Source organism: Lepisosteus platostomus, chromosome 5, assembly GCF_059453375.1.
Source record: "Lepisosteus platostomus isolate fLepPlt1 chromosome 5, fLepPlt1.hap1, whole genome shotgun sequence".
Lineage (NCBI taxonomy): Eukaryota > Metazoa > Chordata > Actinopteri > Semionotiformes > Lepisosteidae > Lepisosteus > Lepisosteus platostomus.
In genome coordinates, this window is record NC_142615.1 from 52,722,806 (window position 1) to 52,737,581 (window position 14,776).

General features: G+C 39.6%; 1 non-coding gene across 1 annotated transcript; it reads right to left on the reverse strand.

Annotated features, from left to right (window-relative positions):
• Positions 1 to 2,119: 2,119 nt before the first annotated feature.
• trnai-uau (transfer RNA isoleucine (anticodon UAU)) lies at positions 2,120 to 2,213 on the reverse strand. The gene is made up of 2 exons: positions 2,176 to 2,213; positions 2,120 to 2,155 (listed from the first exon to the last, which is right to left on the reverse strand). It is a non-coding gene; the product is annotated as a tRNA-Ile (tRNA).
• Positions 2,214 to 14,776: the final 12,563 nt, after the last annotated feature.

Sequence of the window (14,776 nt, forward strand, 5' to 3'; positions counted from 1 at the left end):
AGGTTTATTTTCAACAAAAATGTGCTTGAAAATAATTTGACAAGGAGGAAAATTTTCATGTATGGATACCAGTATTTCCCCAGTAGGTTTAAATGCAGCAGGGAATAGTATAACAGAAGGTCAGTGTCACTTGATATTGCATCACAGAGGCTGATCTCTTCTTCATCATATCCACCACTTCCAGAAAGCCAGTACACATAATTGTGAGGGTTTAAATTCAGAGGGAAAAATAATTCTCTAAATTAAATTTTATGTTGAACAGAGAGTCTCACGCGTATGTGTAGCTCAGTTGGATCGATTGTCGTTCTAATAACTCCACGGTTGTGGGTTTGATCCCTTACAGGCCAGGAGATCTCCTTATCTTTTGCCAAAACCATTTGACCTTTCAGTCCATGGTGAAATATATTGTGTTGTAAAGATGCCACAAACTGTAGACAAATGCTAGTGCTTCAAGTGAAGAGGAAAGCATTCAAAGATTAATGAGTTTCTTATGTGGAGCGAAGATAAAGTGTCACAATTTGCATATGTGAGGCTTCCAAATCGGCTCTCTGTAAAGACGCTCAAATCCAGCCTGTTAAGTAAAAAATATTTTAGCTGGGGATCCTCAAATCAGGCGTGTAGAAAACAGCACCGTTAAACACCATCAGGAGTGCAGAACATGTGATAAAAGTGTTCTTTAAACAAAAAGTGAAAATAGTGAATTTGTCTTTCACTTAGACATTCATCGAAAGCTCAGTAAACGATAAAGCGTGTTTACTGAGCGAGAGACTTGTGTTCTGAATTCTCATCAGATTAACTGGTAATACAGCTACTAATAAAGGTTTACATTAATCTTAATTATTCATAAATTACACTACGTGAGTGGTGAATACTGTATGTTCGTTACTTTGTGACCATATTATTTCCACTACATTCAGAACAGTTCAAAAGCGATCAACTTTTCCACTACTGAGTTACTTAAACCCTGTGAAGAGGTGGTTTAAGTTAGTCTCCTACATCAGTAAGATCTTATGGGCAGCAGATGTTATTTTAGGTTTGTTGCAATTGAGAACAGGTTTAGTACAGAGCTGCTGACAAATTTCAGCAGCCAGGTTCGTGTTACTAGTTCGGTAATAGGGACCGAACTAGTGAGTGAACCCACTTGCAGGAGCGAACAAAGCCAAGTCGTAAACCGAAAGCAAACCGTAATCGTAGGAACAAGCCGAGAGTCCAGGGGGAGCAAGATATCCGAAAGGGAACGTGTACCGAAACCGAAGTGTGATCCGAAGTCGTAGTCCATAGAGCAATCCGAGAATCCAGAGGTAGCCAGTAATCCTAGACAGAGCGAAAGTACCAATCCAAGCCGAGATCCGAAAAGCCGAAGTCCAAAGGGAAAAACCGTAAGCCGAAATCCAAGACAAACACAGAGTAGAGGAAGCGCAACCAGGAAGCTCGATAGGGAAAACCAATACTGAGCAACGAGGTAGGGAAGGACAGGTGTTTAAGTAGGATGAGACGGGGGTGTGGTGGTGAATGGGAAAACTGATAGGTGAACTGATGGATAGGGGCTACACCTACTTCTGCCTCCTCCGTTGTCGAGAGGCAGGGATCGTAACAGTTCGTAGCAATGACCCATTGTAGGGTCATTGACAATCAGCCACAAGAAAAAAAAAACATCATTTGTGCCTAGTCCCACAGTAATGCGTGGGGTCCTATCAATAGAAAAAAAAATACTTGTAACCCAAAAACACAACAACCACAATGCGAGAAGCCTTCCGGGAACCTCGGTAAATCACTGTAGTAGTCTAACGACTACAGAAAATAAAATAAAAAAATACTTAAGGGAAAACAAAAAGAACATTAAAAACAAATCTGGGAAACAACAAAAACGCAAAATCTAATGTGAGAGCTTTTTCAAGTCTTTGGTACCCCATACTTTGGCTTCCTTAGTCCCAGTAGACCTCTCCTCTATCTATCTGTGTACAGATCAGCTGGGGGGTTCCTTTGATGTTAATTTAGACCGGATCTCCAGCAAATACCTAACAGGCTACAATCCCATTAGATAAGGTGTTAAGGACGACCTATAAGTAGCAGTATCTAAAGTGGACAGTTGCTTTCAGTAGCTAAAGACAGACTACACTGCTCCAGGTGAGGCTCGAGCTCACAACCTCGGCATGACTCCGCTGTGTCCTGCTGTATAAGTACCGCGCGCTGACCGATTGCGCCACTGGAGCCACGTAGACTACTTTCCCTTCACACACTGACGTTGCACAAACACAGGGTGAAAACGATTTCGGCATGTTTTCCGTCTCTCCGTGGGAAAAAGGGACAGTAAAAGAGCGAGGAAACTACAAGGGAAGAAAATGAAAAAATAGTGCTCACTGCAAAAGAGGGAGGAGAGAGATGGTCAGACACGTAAATCAGCCCGGCAGATTTACACTACAAATTTGTCATTTGTAGTGACATTTATGAGTCTTCATGTGTCTGAAACTGTCCAGTTTGTATTTTTGTTTCAAAAATCTAGTAAACTTGAATAAAACAAGAAGGCACACACTGCACATTTGCGGAACATCACGTCCGATGTTTACAGTGACATCAGAGATTGAAAACGAAGTCGTTTTTTATTAAAAGCTCAAGGAAACCTGAATATTGTAACGCTTACGGCCGACAGGCACTGTGTAAGAGCCGGCGTACCAGAGCAGGTGATGTCACCGCCCTTCCCTGTGATAGCAGGACTACAGCTACTGGGCTGTAGAGAGATCTCTCTTTAGCTCACGGGGCTGGGTCGCTGCAGAGAGACGCGGGAGTCCCGGGTTCGAGCCTCCAGTCGGGATGGGGCCGACCAGATGCGGCAAGGGCGCCTGCCTGAGCCCCCGTTGCGTTACAAATATGTTTGCTAGAAATATTTCAGAATCACAGTGAAATGTAGTATGATTGCTGCAGAGATCTGCAGTCTGCAATTAGAATACGGTTTGCGCGTTTCTAAAACTGCAGATACATTTCGGAATGCGTCTTCCTGTAAAAATAAAATATCTATTTTATTTGACTGGCGCTATAAGCAGAGTCTGAAGCCAGCTCCACAGAAGAACTATATTCAGTGGGCCAAAAAAGTGAGTATTTCACTAAGTGAACAATTACTGTACATCATAATCATATTTGTTTTACTTCTCCTGCCATTGAAATTTGTGCACAAAGATTTTTTTTTATTGATTTTCAAAATGTATTAGCCTTGATGGGAAAGGAAATTAAACTGTGGGCGCGGTGGCCAAGTGGTAAGGTGGTGGTCTCGTAAACCGAAGAGCGTGGGGTTCAAACCCCGTCTGTGCCTGGTTTGCTTACCATGACTTACCTTCATCTAAATCGTCAATAGAAATCTCTGAAATAATAAGAAAAGAACTGTCAGTAGTAGTTAATAATCCTTCGACAAAGCAACGGGCGCATTCACTGCTTGTCAGGATAGCTGAGTGATCTTAGGTGCCAGCCTCAAGAACTCAATCGTGTATAGTGACAGTTGTTATTCACAACCCAAATTACACATCTTAATGAACATGAAGGGAAATCTATGAAAGCCTGTTTCCGCCAGGGAGTTAAAAAAACGCGCTATGGTATCTCAGAATTCCGATTTACTAAGTCAGAATTCCGACTTTATGTCTCACATTTGCGACTTCGAAATAGCCCATATTTCATTGTCTGTCCTTCTGTTATTGTAACGGATTCGGGTTCTAGGGCTTGTGCCCTCGCCGCTCCCACCGTAGTTCGTGCCTCACTGCATTGGCTCGAACCCAGGTCTTGCCAGCTGAGCTAAAGAAGACCTTTTTTAAGTAAAAAAAGACATACAATGAGATACCATAGCGCGTTTTTTTTTTACTCCCTGGCGGAAACGGGCTTCCATAGATTTCCCTTCATGTTCATTAAGATGTGTAATTTGTATGTTGCTTATATAAGAACAGTTTCTTCAAAAGTTCTGTCAATTAACAGTGGAGACCTAGCCGATGTATGTTTTCATGAAAACTCTCTTTAAGGCGATTACAAGTATCTTGAGCAAATCTGCGTCATATTTAAAAAAAAAGTTTAGCTCAAGATGCAACAGGAGTATAAATGAATTCTCCCGCCCTACATTCCAAGATATGGAATCTTATTTTTCTTGAAGTTTCTGATGTTGGTCGTTATTGGAAATTGCCCGGTGATATCGACTCAGGTAGTCAGTTGTTACGTGTAGTAATTCGATACATGCAAAGCATTTGTATTCCCTCAAATTATTAATAAGGTCAATAATGTATTAAACATTACATCCCACTTTTTCTCCAGATGATGTTCACGATGGAACAGTGAGAAAGGCGTGCCTAGATGTGCTTGAACCAGCACCTTACTATCATTTTAGTCCCGACCTGACCGCACTGAGCAATGGTACAACAGAGACTCCAACGGTTCGGTTTTCTCCATTTACAGTTTTTGGGTAAAAAACAATTTGAACTTTTAAGCAAGTATTTTATTTCACATTTTGCAAAGTGTAAGTTTTTCTTATAAAACGTTGTTTCAGAAAGAAACTGAGTTGACGGGAATAGCCCTGTCAGTAGAATATTGAACGTTTCATCTCAGCTAGTTCTTCTGTGGAACAGGCCTCAGAACTCTACGTACAACGCCTTTGATGTCATTTTATTTTTACAGCAGACGCATCCGGAAAGTTTTTTTTTTTTTACTTTTTATTTGAACAACAAAATAGATTCAATATAAACAAGAGCACTTATAACATCAGTAGAATCGTCAGGGGTACATAAAATAATACAATTACACTTTCTGAAAACGATTAAACTAGGTAAATGAAGATAAGGTCCGCACAGCTCTCTTGCAAAGTCTCTTGCAAAGGTATTTGGGTTTGCTTGAACCTTTAATAAAAAAGTGATCTAAGACTTCCTACCTCCCAGTCTATAATCTCACTGTAACTAAACTAGGATGTGATGTTTCGCAGATGTGCAGTGTGCCTTTACGCTTGGCATGTTCAAGACTATTCGTTGCGTGAGCTCCTCACTGCGTGTCCTGTACTGTATTGTGATTTCGTTGAGATTATCTACGAGGAGTGCAGCGACTAGAACGCCTTGAACTTTTTTTTCGGTATATAAAAGAAAACGCTAAAGCACATACAAAGTAACTAACATTTCCTATATGTAGGTTTTCTGATTATGTCTCTACTTATCTTTCCACTTAAATTCCTTAGTGACAGGCGAATTCTTTCCGATATTTGTTTTTATTAAAAAAAAAGTAAATTTATCATAACCTATATGATTTCTTACCAGCGTGGAGCTCGAATTCACAACCCCGAGATTAAGTGCTTGGTACTAGTTGTGCCACAGAAAAAATGAAATCTCTTATTTACATTAAATACTGCGGCTCCTGACCTTTTCTTCTCGTCAGAAAAGAGGTCGGTCTGGTCTCCAGATTATCAACTATAAGATCAGACCGTGCTCCTTTGTAAAGCAGTGTTGGTTCACATTGCTTATATGGGGCAACACATCATCTCGATGATCGTTCGCTGTACACGCATGCCCCCCCTTCACTGAAATAACATAGACGAAGGAAACTCTCTTGTCTTGGGCTGCTGTCACCCGGATTCAAAGCGCAGGTATTGCGCTCACAGCACAAAGACCACTATACCATCGCGGCGAGCTGGGACAGACTATCGTTAATTTAATTCAAATGCTCACAGTGTCTTTAATCTGATGGATTCATATATCGTGCTCATGAGAAAGTCACAAACCTGTCATCTACACACTGTTCCCAGATAGGTGATTCCAGATTCTACAGCTCTCTAGGAATATTGGAATTCAGGCTACAGAAATGGAGAAAATCTCTTCAAAATGTGGAAATATATTCCCGAGACGAGTCCTTTCTCAAAGGTCAACTCTGCTTGCAAATCACCCCTCCCCACACCGCGCAGTGTAGCGGTTATAACCTTCTATTAACACACCAAAGGGCTTCAGTGAGATAGCGGGCAGAAACAAAGCGATCTCTTTCATTTATACGTTTTGCACGCCTGACGGGGTTTTACGGTGCTTTTTTCTACACTGAACTTATCATTTGGACATCGTAAGGCAAGAGAGACACATTTCTATGTAATCAGGAAACCAGGAATCCTAAGCCTTAGCCCGTTAGTGCCACAGAGAAAAAAAAAACGTTTCAACGAGATAAAATTGCAGGATTAACACATTTTTTTCTTTTTCGTAGAGCTTGTGTTTTGTTTGATTTAGCAAATTGTATACACTTTATTTCTGACACATGACTAGAGTATATTTAATACAAGAGCGCTGAACAACAATTTTCATCTACCGTATTGCAATGTTTTTTTTTAAAAAAAGCAAGTTAAATGGATATATAGTAAATGTTTTTTTTCATATAATAGTGTTTATGGTCTGAAAAATGTCATTCATTATTTAACGGACATTTGGTACAATAAAAAAAATTCTCATTCACGAATGTTAATATTTTTTTACAATAACGTGTTCTATTGTGATCTTGCGCCCCGTGCAGCAATATCAACAGACAGTTTAATGGTCTGTCGTCCTTTTCTGGGTTTTATTCTGACTTCAGATGCACCAGATGTATTTTTAAAATACGTATATAACAATTCTGGTGCAGCGAGGCATTCTGATTAATTCAGATTCACGTGTGTTATAGTTATCATATAATGTTTTTGTATCCACGCAAAACCTCGCATTAAAGTGAAGTTGATAAACTTTGCTTGTGACATATTTAACAAGGCACAGTGCCGAACTATTAAAATACATCAGAAAAGTACCCGAACTCATCTAATTTATGTATTTGAAACGAACGGATGGGAGACTTTAATATGAAATTCAATTTTAGGAGTTTTCGGAAGTCAGGACCCAGATACGCTCGTACAGTGATGGAGGAGTGCTTGACTTCCTGCTTTCAGCTCGTGCATTGTTTCTACTTGTGACCACCAACAAAGAGAGCTTTACCGGTTCACAGAAACGTCCCAGGAGTTTTCTGGGTTAAGATGGAAGAATAAATGTAATAAATGGAGATGTTATTGCCGCTGGTGAGTATGAAGGCGGTTTAGCGAGGCGGTGGCGCGTGGAGGGAGGAGACGCGCATTCCGCACGGGCTGCGCAGAGCAATGAGTCACACCTGCTGCGCGCTGAGTCCTGTCCTATATAACCGCTGAGCCCGGACACACACAGCCTCTCCAGCCAGTGCTGGAGATTTTTTTTTAAATAATACTTCAGAAGGTGCAGAAACTGACTCTTTTGCTCAGTTGAGACTATAGGAATATGTGTTTCTTTTCAGGCTGTCAGGAATAGCGCTTATTATATTTTTTTTCTCAGATTAAACAGTATAATTGGGCTGAATTTCAGTTAAACGCCTAGTTTAGAAAGATCAAGAATGAGTTAGGGAAGACAGAGGTGGAGACTAATGGAAGTTATGAAAGCCATAAATGGGTTGTATCTGCTTGAGCTTGATTTAGACCTTAGTAGTGCAAAGTCTAGGGGTTAATTGCAACAAACTGAAAGTGAAGTACTAACAGGCGTTCAACCCGTGTTTAGTACGCAGCTGTGGTCTGAAGTTGTGCTCCACCTTAAGTCCAATTGCAACGAACTTTGCTGCTGTGCTTAGACCACAGCACTGTACTAAACCTTTTCTCCGTTACAACGAACACAAAGTAATAGTTGTTGCCCGCTAGAAGTGACTAAACTAGTGAATTATTTTAAACCACCTCTTAATATGGCTTGAGCAACTTAGTACCATACTTGGTGTAACGAAGAATCGCATTAGAAGGCTCCAGAATATAGTGGAAATAATATCGTTACCACGTACTGAATTTATGCATCCGTCGCTTGGAAACATTGTAATATTTAATTAAAATTGCTTAACACTCAAACCACATTTATTCATAATGAAGTTGATTTAATGTGGGTATTTATGAAAGTGACATTTACTTATTATGTTGAATGTTAATCATTACTAGTAGCTGTGAAGTTTAAGGTGCTAGGGAGTGAAGAGAACAGAACCTAAGCTATTATTTATAAAAATGCAGCATGAGCCTTTTAATTGTTCTATAAAATTGAGGAGTCAACTGGATAGATTTTGTTAAATATTTTAGTGATGGGTCTCCGTATTTGTGGTTATCGGAGGAAAGCAGGGATGAGGAGGAATTAGGTGGCACCCAAGCATGTTAAAGGAAAAAACTCAGCATCTTAAGTGATTTATGTTGGTTTACAGTCCCTTTTCTGTCCTGTGGCTGTGATCCAATGACTGTGTTGAAACAGCCAGGGTTGTGCTAGCTCTTGATGGACTGGTATGCAAACCAAATGACAGACAATCAAAGCGTTGTTTTACAATTCTGAAAGCTCGTTCAATGTGGCTTCTTGTGTTTTTATGATTCCTGTTATAGTGCTGGTCTTGTAATGTTGTTGGATTGTGCACAGGTGTCAGAAGATACCGTCATAAAGGATAAGCATGTCTTGGCAAAACAACACGCCAGCAAGCACTTCCCCACTTTGAAAGGAAGATGTTGGAACTGATTAAAGAGCTTAATCTGAACTGACACAGGAGAGAGAGAAAATCAAAATTCTGAAAAGTAAGCACAAGGCACACCCTGCTAAAGAAATGTATTGCCTTAAAAAAAAATGCTTAGAAGGTCGGAGGAACAATTGTTGTTGTTGTTGTTGTTGTTGGGTTTTTTTTTGCTCAAGTATTTTTATAAGTTTAATTTCCAGTTCTGTTAAAAATAAAACTTAACTTTACTGGTTATTAGTCGGTGTCTTTTGTAATGATTTAGCTATAATGATGTCTGCTTATTCATCTGGAGTGTTAAACAAAATTAATGCTGCAATAATACAGTAGTGTTTAATTTCAAATGCACAGCTGCGATTCTCATTTGTTTCATGACTAATTATAATTGGGTATCTCATTAATAACTATGTCACCTCATCAGGTGAATTATAGCCTAAATGCAATTCTTAAATTAAAAACTAACTGATTTGTTAGGAAATTTAGTTTGAATTTAAATGAGAAACAGAAAAGTAATTGAATATTAATGTGGCCTACATATTATTCTACTAATCAGAAGTGTTCTGATGTACAGTCCTCTCCAGTTCGGGCTAATTAGTACAACAAGGCCGAGCCCTTAGAACCAGATTAAGCACAAGTTGAGCTGAGCTCAAACTTTGTTCCACATGTTTTTTGCTGAAATTGAACTCGGAGCAGATGATCTCCAGAATGTACCAACTTAGTACGCGGCTGTGTTTTAACTCGGGAAGTCCATTGCATTTGACCCTATGGGTTTCTCTGCATACACTACCATAAGGGAGGAATGGTGAGTTAGAGGGAGGGCACCAGTTTGGTTTATCAAGAATTCACCAAACTGAGTAGAACTACAGATCCAACCATTCAAAATGTGCAAGGTATGCTGCAGTAAATCGCAGTGCTCGTTCCGCAAAGAACTGTAGGATACCGCATGATGTATCGAAGTAGGGTGGAATATCTTGTAAAACCACCAGGTGGAGCTATGAAAGCTCTCATGTGCAGCATTTGGGCTCTTGCCAGAAAACACTTGGTTTTGAATCCCTGTCAATGCTGAGGGACAATCTTTTGTCCATTACAGAATTAAACAGTCTAAACGGTATATCCAATTTAATAATTTTAAGCTTTGTATAACATTGATAAACATTAAACTGGTTAAAAAGTACACTGATGTGTTATAGAGGACACAAATTGTGTATTGCCTCTTACATTTAAAAAAAACATTCATTTTAATGTGATATGAAAGATAAATAATGAATAACATTGGATAGGCTGTAAACTCAAAATATTACTGTAGTCCACTTTCTTTCTAAACATCTGCATCAATTTGTCTCATTCGCCCATGATTACTTAAACATTTTGCCTGCCCTTTTCAGCTATAGCTTTGTTTGAACCCAGCTCCTGGCATGAGTTTTCCTTTAACAAAAACATTTCTTTGAAAAACTAAAATAGTAAATTATATTGATTTGTTGCTATTTCTAAACACAACATGTTCAAAGTTAAGTGATTTATTAATAACAACAACTAATAATTTCAAACTGCTTCTATTCTAAAATTGTATTTTGTTTGGGGTGATTTGTCACTGTTTTCACAAACTTGAATTTATTAAACATCTGAGATAGGGTGTTCTATACCTCTGTTTACTTTCTGAAACTCCATAGATATTTCCTGTTTTCACACAGATAAGAATAAACTTTAATGGGATACGGAAGCTATTAATAATAAATGACATTGGATGGTCTAAATGGAAAATATATAGAGGGGACATGTTGAGTCTTTTCTTTTCAGCTTGAAATTAACTTTTGCCTACTACTGTATATTCCATTGCAGCCAATTTAATGCGACGCAGCTCCATACTTCTCACAAAGTCTAGGCTAGGTGTTACATCCCACTGTGTTTATGTAGATTAGACAGTTCTACGGGGGGAGGGGAAGGAACTTTCAGTTTTCTGGTGTCATTGTTGGCCTTTAACATAAGGCAACCAGCAATCAAATGTCCTGTTTTTTCTTCAGTTGAACAAAGACGTGCCACATGCAGATGGTGTGATATTGTATACTTTTAAAGCTACTACAGTATAGCTTGTGGGAAATACATTTGTCCTGTATCAAAGTTTAACTTGTTCAGAGCACCCTACATTACAAACTGAGTGACTTCAACAGTATCAACGGCTAAAAGCAACATGTCAAAATGTTCCCAAAATAATAAGAAGTGAACGAGTTGAGGATTCGATAATAGAGTAATCATAACAATAACTCCCGAGTTGTTTCATACAATCCAAATGAAAGAAGGACACTTAAATAAACATGAAAAGACTATTTTTTCATTGACGAAAAGTAACGTCACACTCTCTCTTGTTTAATCTGATTGTTTTATTGCTGCACAGACTAAAACCAGAGAGAAATAGCACCTCTTTCTTTGAAGCATTTTGTTTATCCTATCATGTATCAGTTTCCAATCACACAAAGTAAGTTTTGAGAATCTCCAATTTACCATGCCTATGCGTTCGCGGAGAATGCAAGGCAAGGCCCTTTTGCCTCTGGACCAGTCGACATTTACGGATGTGATTCACTCCCAGTCACAAAATTACAAAACAGAAGAGCGGCGTAGTGGTCGGCTCTGGCTGTCCCCCCGTGCCGACACACTGCACATTCAATCCCCCCTCCTTCCCTTGACTGATGGGCAAAAGGTGGACATTTGGGAGAACTGTACGTGGCATTGGCATCTGTGAGTTCTGCTGTGTAGATGGTGCTTCCTGAGGGGAGAGAGACAGTGGGGACGGCACCAGCCAATTCATTAGTGGTGGTGAGCAGAGAGGACAGGATGGAGTGTCCTAAGGTGGTGTGTGCTCTGCTGGGGGTGGAGGGTTGTGTGGAGACACGCATTGCACCAGGCACAGCAACCTGTGTGGCAGAGAGGGGCACTTTACAGGAGATGAAGGTCTGTTTGGAGACGGCTGACACCCTAGTGTTTGACTGCTGGAACATATGGTCTCCGTCTTCTGCATCTTTAGGAGTGGCTCCAACCTCCAAATCCTTCCAAGCAATGAGCCGTACTGCTCCCGCTGCTGTTGTAAACACTCCACACAGGTGCTCTTGCTCTTTTTACAGACTAGCACCCTGGCCAGTGGCCGAGAACAGAGACGCACAGCCTGTGGCAAAATAACAGAATCCACGTAAATAATGTCACACAGGAGTATTCATCAGTTGCAGAAGAGACGTCAAAATCTTTTTTCATCCATCTTACCACTTTCTTTTTTACTGTTCCTATAGTCTTTGAATATCGTTTCGTGTGTGCTGGATTTTCCTGAAGAACAGGCTGTGAAAAAAACATTTATAATAAATTATACATTCTAACACAGAAAAAAATACCTTGGATTTTGAAATATAATCTGGTATTTCAAATGAAGCCCCTTCGCACTTTGCAGGCCAGAGCAGCTGAAGCATGACGTCTCTTCCTGTAAAAAGTCTTTACCGAGACTCTAAATATCTGTCTTTCAGTTTGAAGCGGTACAACAGATTCCAGGGCACATTCGTTCTTGATTCAGAATATATATGAGTGTTCTAATGGTTAAAACTGTTTACATGAGGTACAAACAGTAACATTTTCATTTCGAGAAGAAAGCCAGTCTGTGACCATTTCCCAGAGTGCACATTGTCAGGAACACCAAACCCACAGTGCCAGACATTTTTTTGACCACGCATGGATATTCTTTTGTCCATATCTTAGCAATGGAAACACAGAAAGCCTTCAAACAAAATGCATTTTAAAGACCACGACTTGTGAAAGTTTTTACAGCCTCTACATCAAACTATCAGTGAGCTAATTATCTTTTATTAAAGATAATTTTTTTCTGTTTTTTCATCGATGTGTAACTACGCACTAACTGGAACCTGGGGGACCGCTGTGTACACACTTTCACCACGCGAGAAATACTACTCAATACAGCTTTGTGTGAAAAACCCATATATCACTATAGGAAGCAGGACAGCGCAGTCTCCAATTATCCAGACTGTAAGCATGGGAATAAACCTTTGGCTGATTTCTGAAACCCTTTCTTTATGTCTTGTTTTAATTCTGGTAAGGGTCAACTATATACACAATCCTGCTGACAGCAGAAAACTAAGCAGCTTATTTAAAACAGCTCCCATGATGTTCAAACTGACTTTTTACACAGAAGAGTGATACAGCTTTGCGTTCTGAATCTCATTTTCTCATGCTTTTATTTAATGTGGCACTCTGCGCTGGGATGGGGTATGCTGTTCACAAACCAATAGCATTTAAACCACAGCACCCACAATGCTGCAATTAAGTGTTTTACACACTAAGGAGGTCCTCTGACCTTCCCAAGCCTTGCTTTGGGTTGTGAAACCTTTTATATATATTTATTTTAATATGGCACCATTTGACATGCAATACACTGAGACAGTGGGGTCTTCTTCATGACTCGATAGCTTTTTAAGCACAGCACCCACAATGCTACAACCAAGTGTTTTACACACCAGAGAGCCCCCCTCACCTTATACAACCTTGCTTTTGGTTGTGAAACCTTTTTTTATTTTTTTATGATTAAACATGCAATACACTGGGATGGGGGGTACTATTCATGAGTCAAAAGCTTCATCACAACATCTGAAAATTTTAGATTTGACATTCTTTTTATTTCACATGTTTTCTTTTAGTTTTGTCCTAATTTTAAATATGCTGTATCTGTAGCAAATCACAATGAAGGTGTGGTATGCAGTCTTGATAATGTGACTGTGTAACCATCAGGTGCGAAGGAGAGAATAACAAAAAACTCTCTGGGTGTCCAAGGCCTGATGGTTGACCTCCCCTCCAGGTCCCGGCTGTGTATGACAAGCAGTTACTAGAAACAGTTCACATGCACCACCATGCAGATTGACACGGTGAATTCTATTTCCTGTATTATGTCAGGCTAGATATTAATGTTGAGTATGTCCCATCCACTGGGTTGAGCAGTACAGGATCTTGAGTTTTGTAGGGACTCATATCAGCTGGGTTCCTTGCTTCAGAAATCCAGGAGGATCCCTTGTCATGCGGAACAGAGCTCAATATCAACCAAAGGCACCGAAGAGAGAACAGTGGCAGGCATGGTGTGGAGAAAAAAAAATGGGTTAGACATAGAAAAAAACAATTGCAACGTGGTTGTCTACTTACCCACTTGATATCTGTTTCTACACCTCCTAAAGAATTAGATCACTCGGGATAAAGAGGACTACAGCGACGATGTAGAAGACTACAACATTGTTAAATATGCTTGTAGGTATGGGGCATCCTTAATAAAGTCTGACATATTTCACATTTTAGGGGCTGTGTGCCTAAATGCTCTGCTACCTGCTTGCTATTGTTAACGTAATCTGTTCATTGATCTAGGTGGCATCCTGCAAATGCCATAATCTTACTGGAAGAAAAGGATCACTTTGGTGTCTAGGCTGTTCTTTTTTGTGAGTCTCCAAGCCTGGAGATGTACATGGTATGATATTGAAAGTCAGTGGGGTTCGGACTTCGATGATGTGATTGTGTTTTATTGTTTTGGTTAGACTTATTTTAGCACTGTGTCATGTCTGAAAGGTACCGTAGAGATGGTACTATTTGGGTAACCTAATAATAAGGAATCATACTAGATACACCTCTATTTGATAGAAGCCAGTTTTCTTTGATCTTTCTTACAACGGAGTGGAATAAATCATGTCATGGTGATATATTGCTGATTTAGAATTCTTTGCACTACTACTTTGATGTTAACACTGTGTAGTAATCATATTTAAAAGGGACTGTGTTGTGTTATGATTAACTTTTTTACTGTTTTCATACAGACTTTGTTTGGTTTCTGGCAATAGATAACAAATGGTTTCTAGTGATTTTGTGTTCTAGTGTTTTTCATTATTGTTTGGCAAAGTGTACGAAAGTTTACTCTTACCCAAGATAAATTTTTGGGGGGATATTGAAACTTGTACTTACGTGTCTTTTGGAGGTGAATTCTGCTGAGAACACGTTGACAGTCTTCTTGAGTTTCCAGCATGTCTTTTATGTAATGCTCGGGAGTAGGGGGTGGATGCTCACTCATCAACAGTGCCTGAAATATAAAACCGTAAGAAGGGTTACGAACTGCAAAGGATCCAAGGAGTATAAATGGGTCACAAATCAAGATCTAGGTATTTGCAGAATTTGCCAGATCTCTCTTAATCAAACTCCTTTTTTCTTACTTTGTGTTTTTACAGCAAGACGTTATATTGTT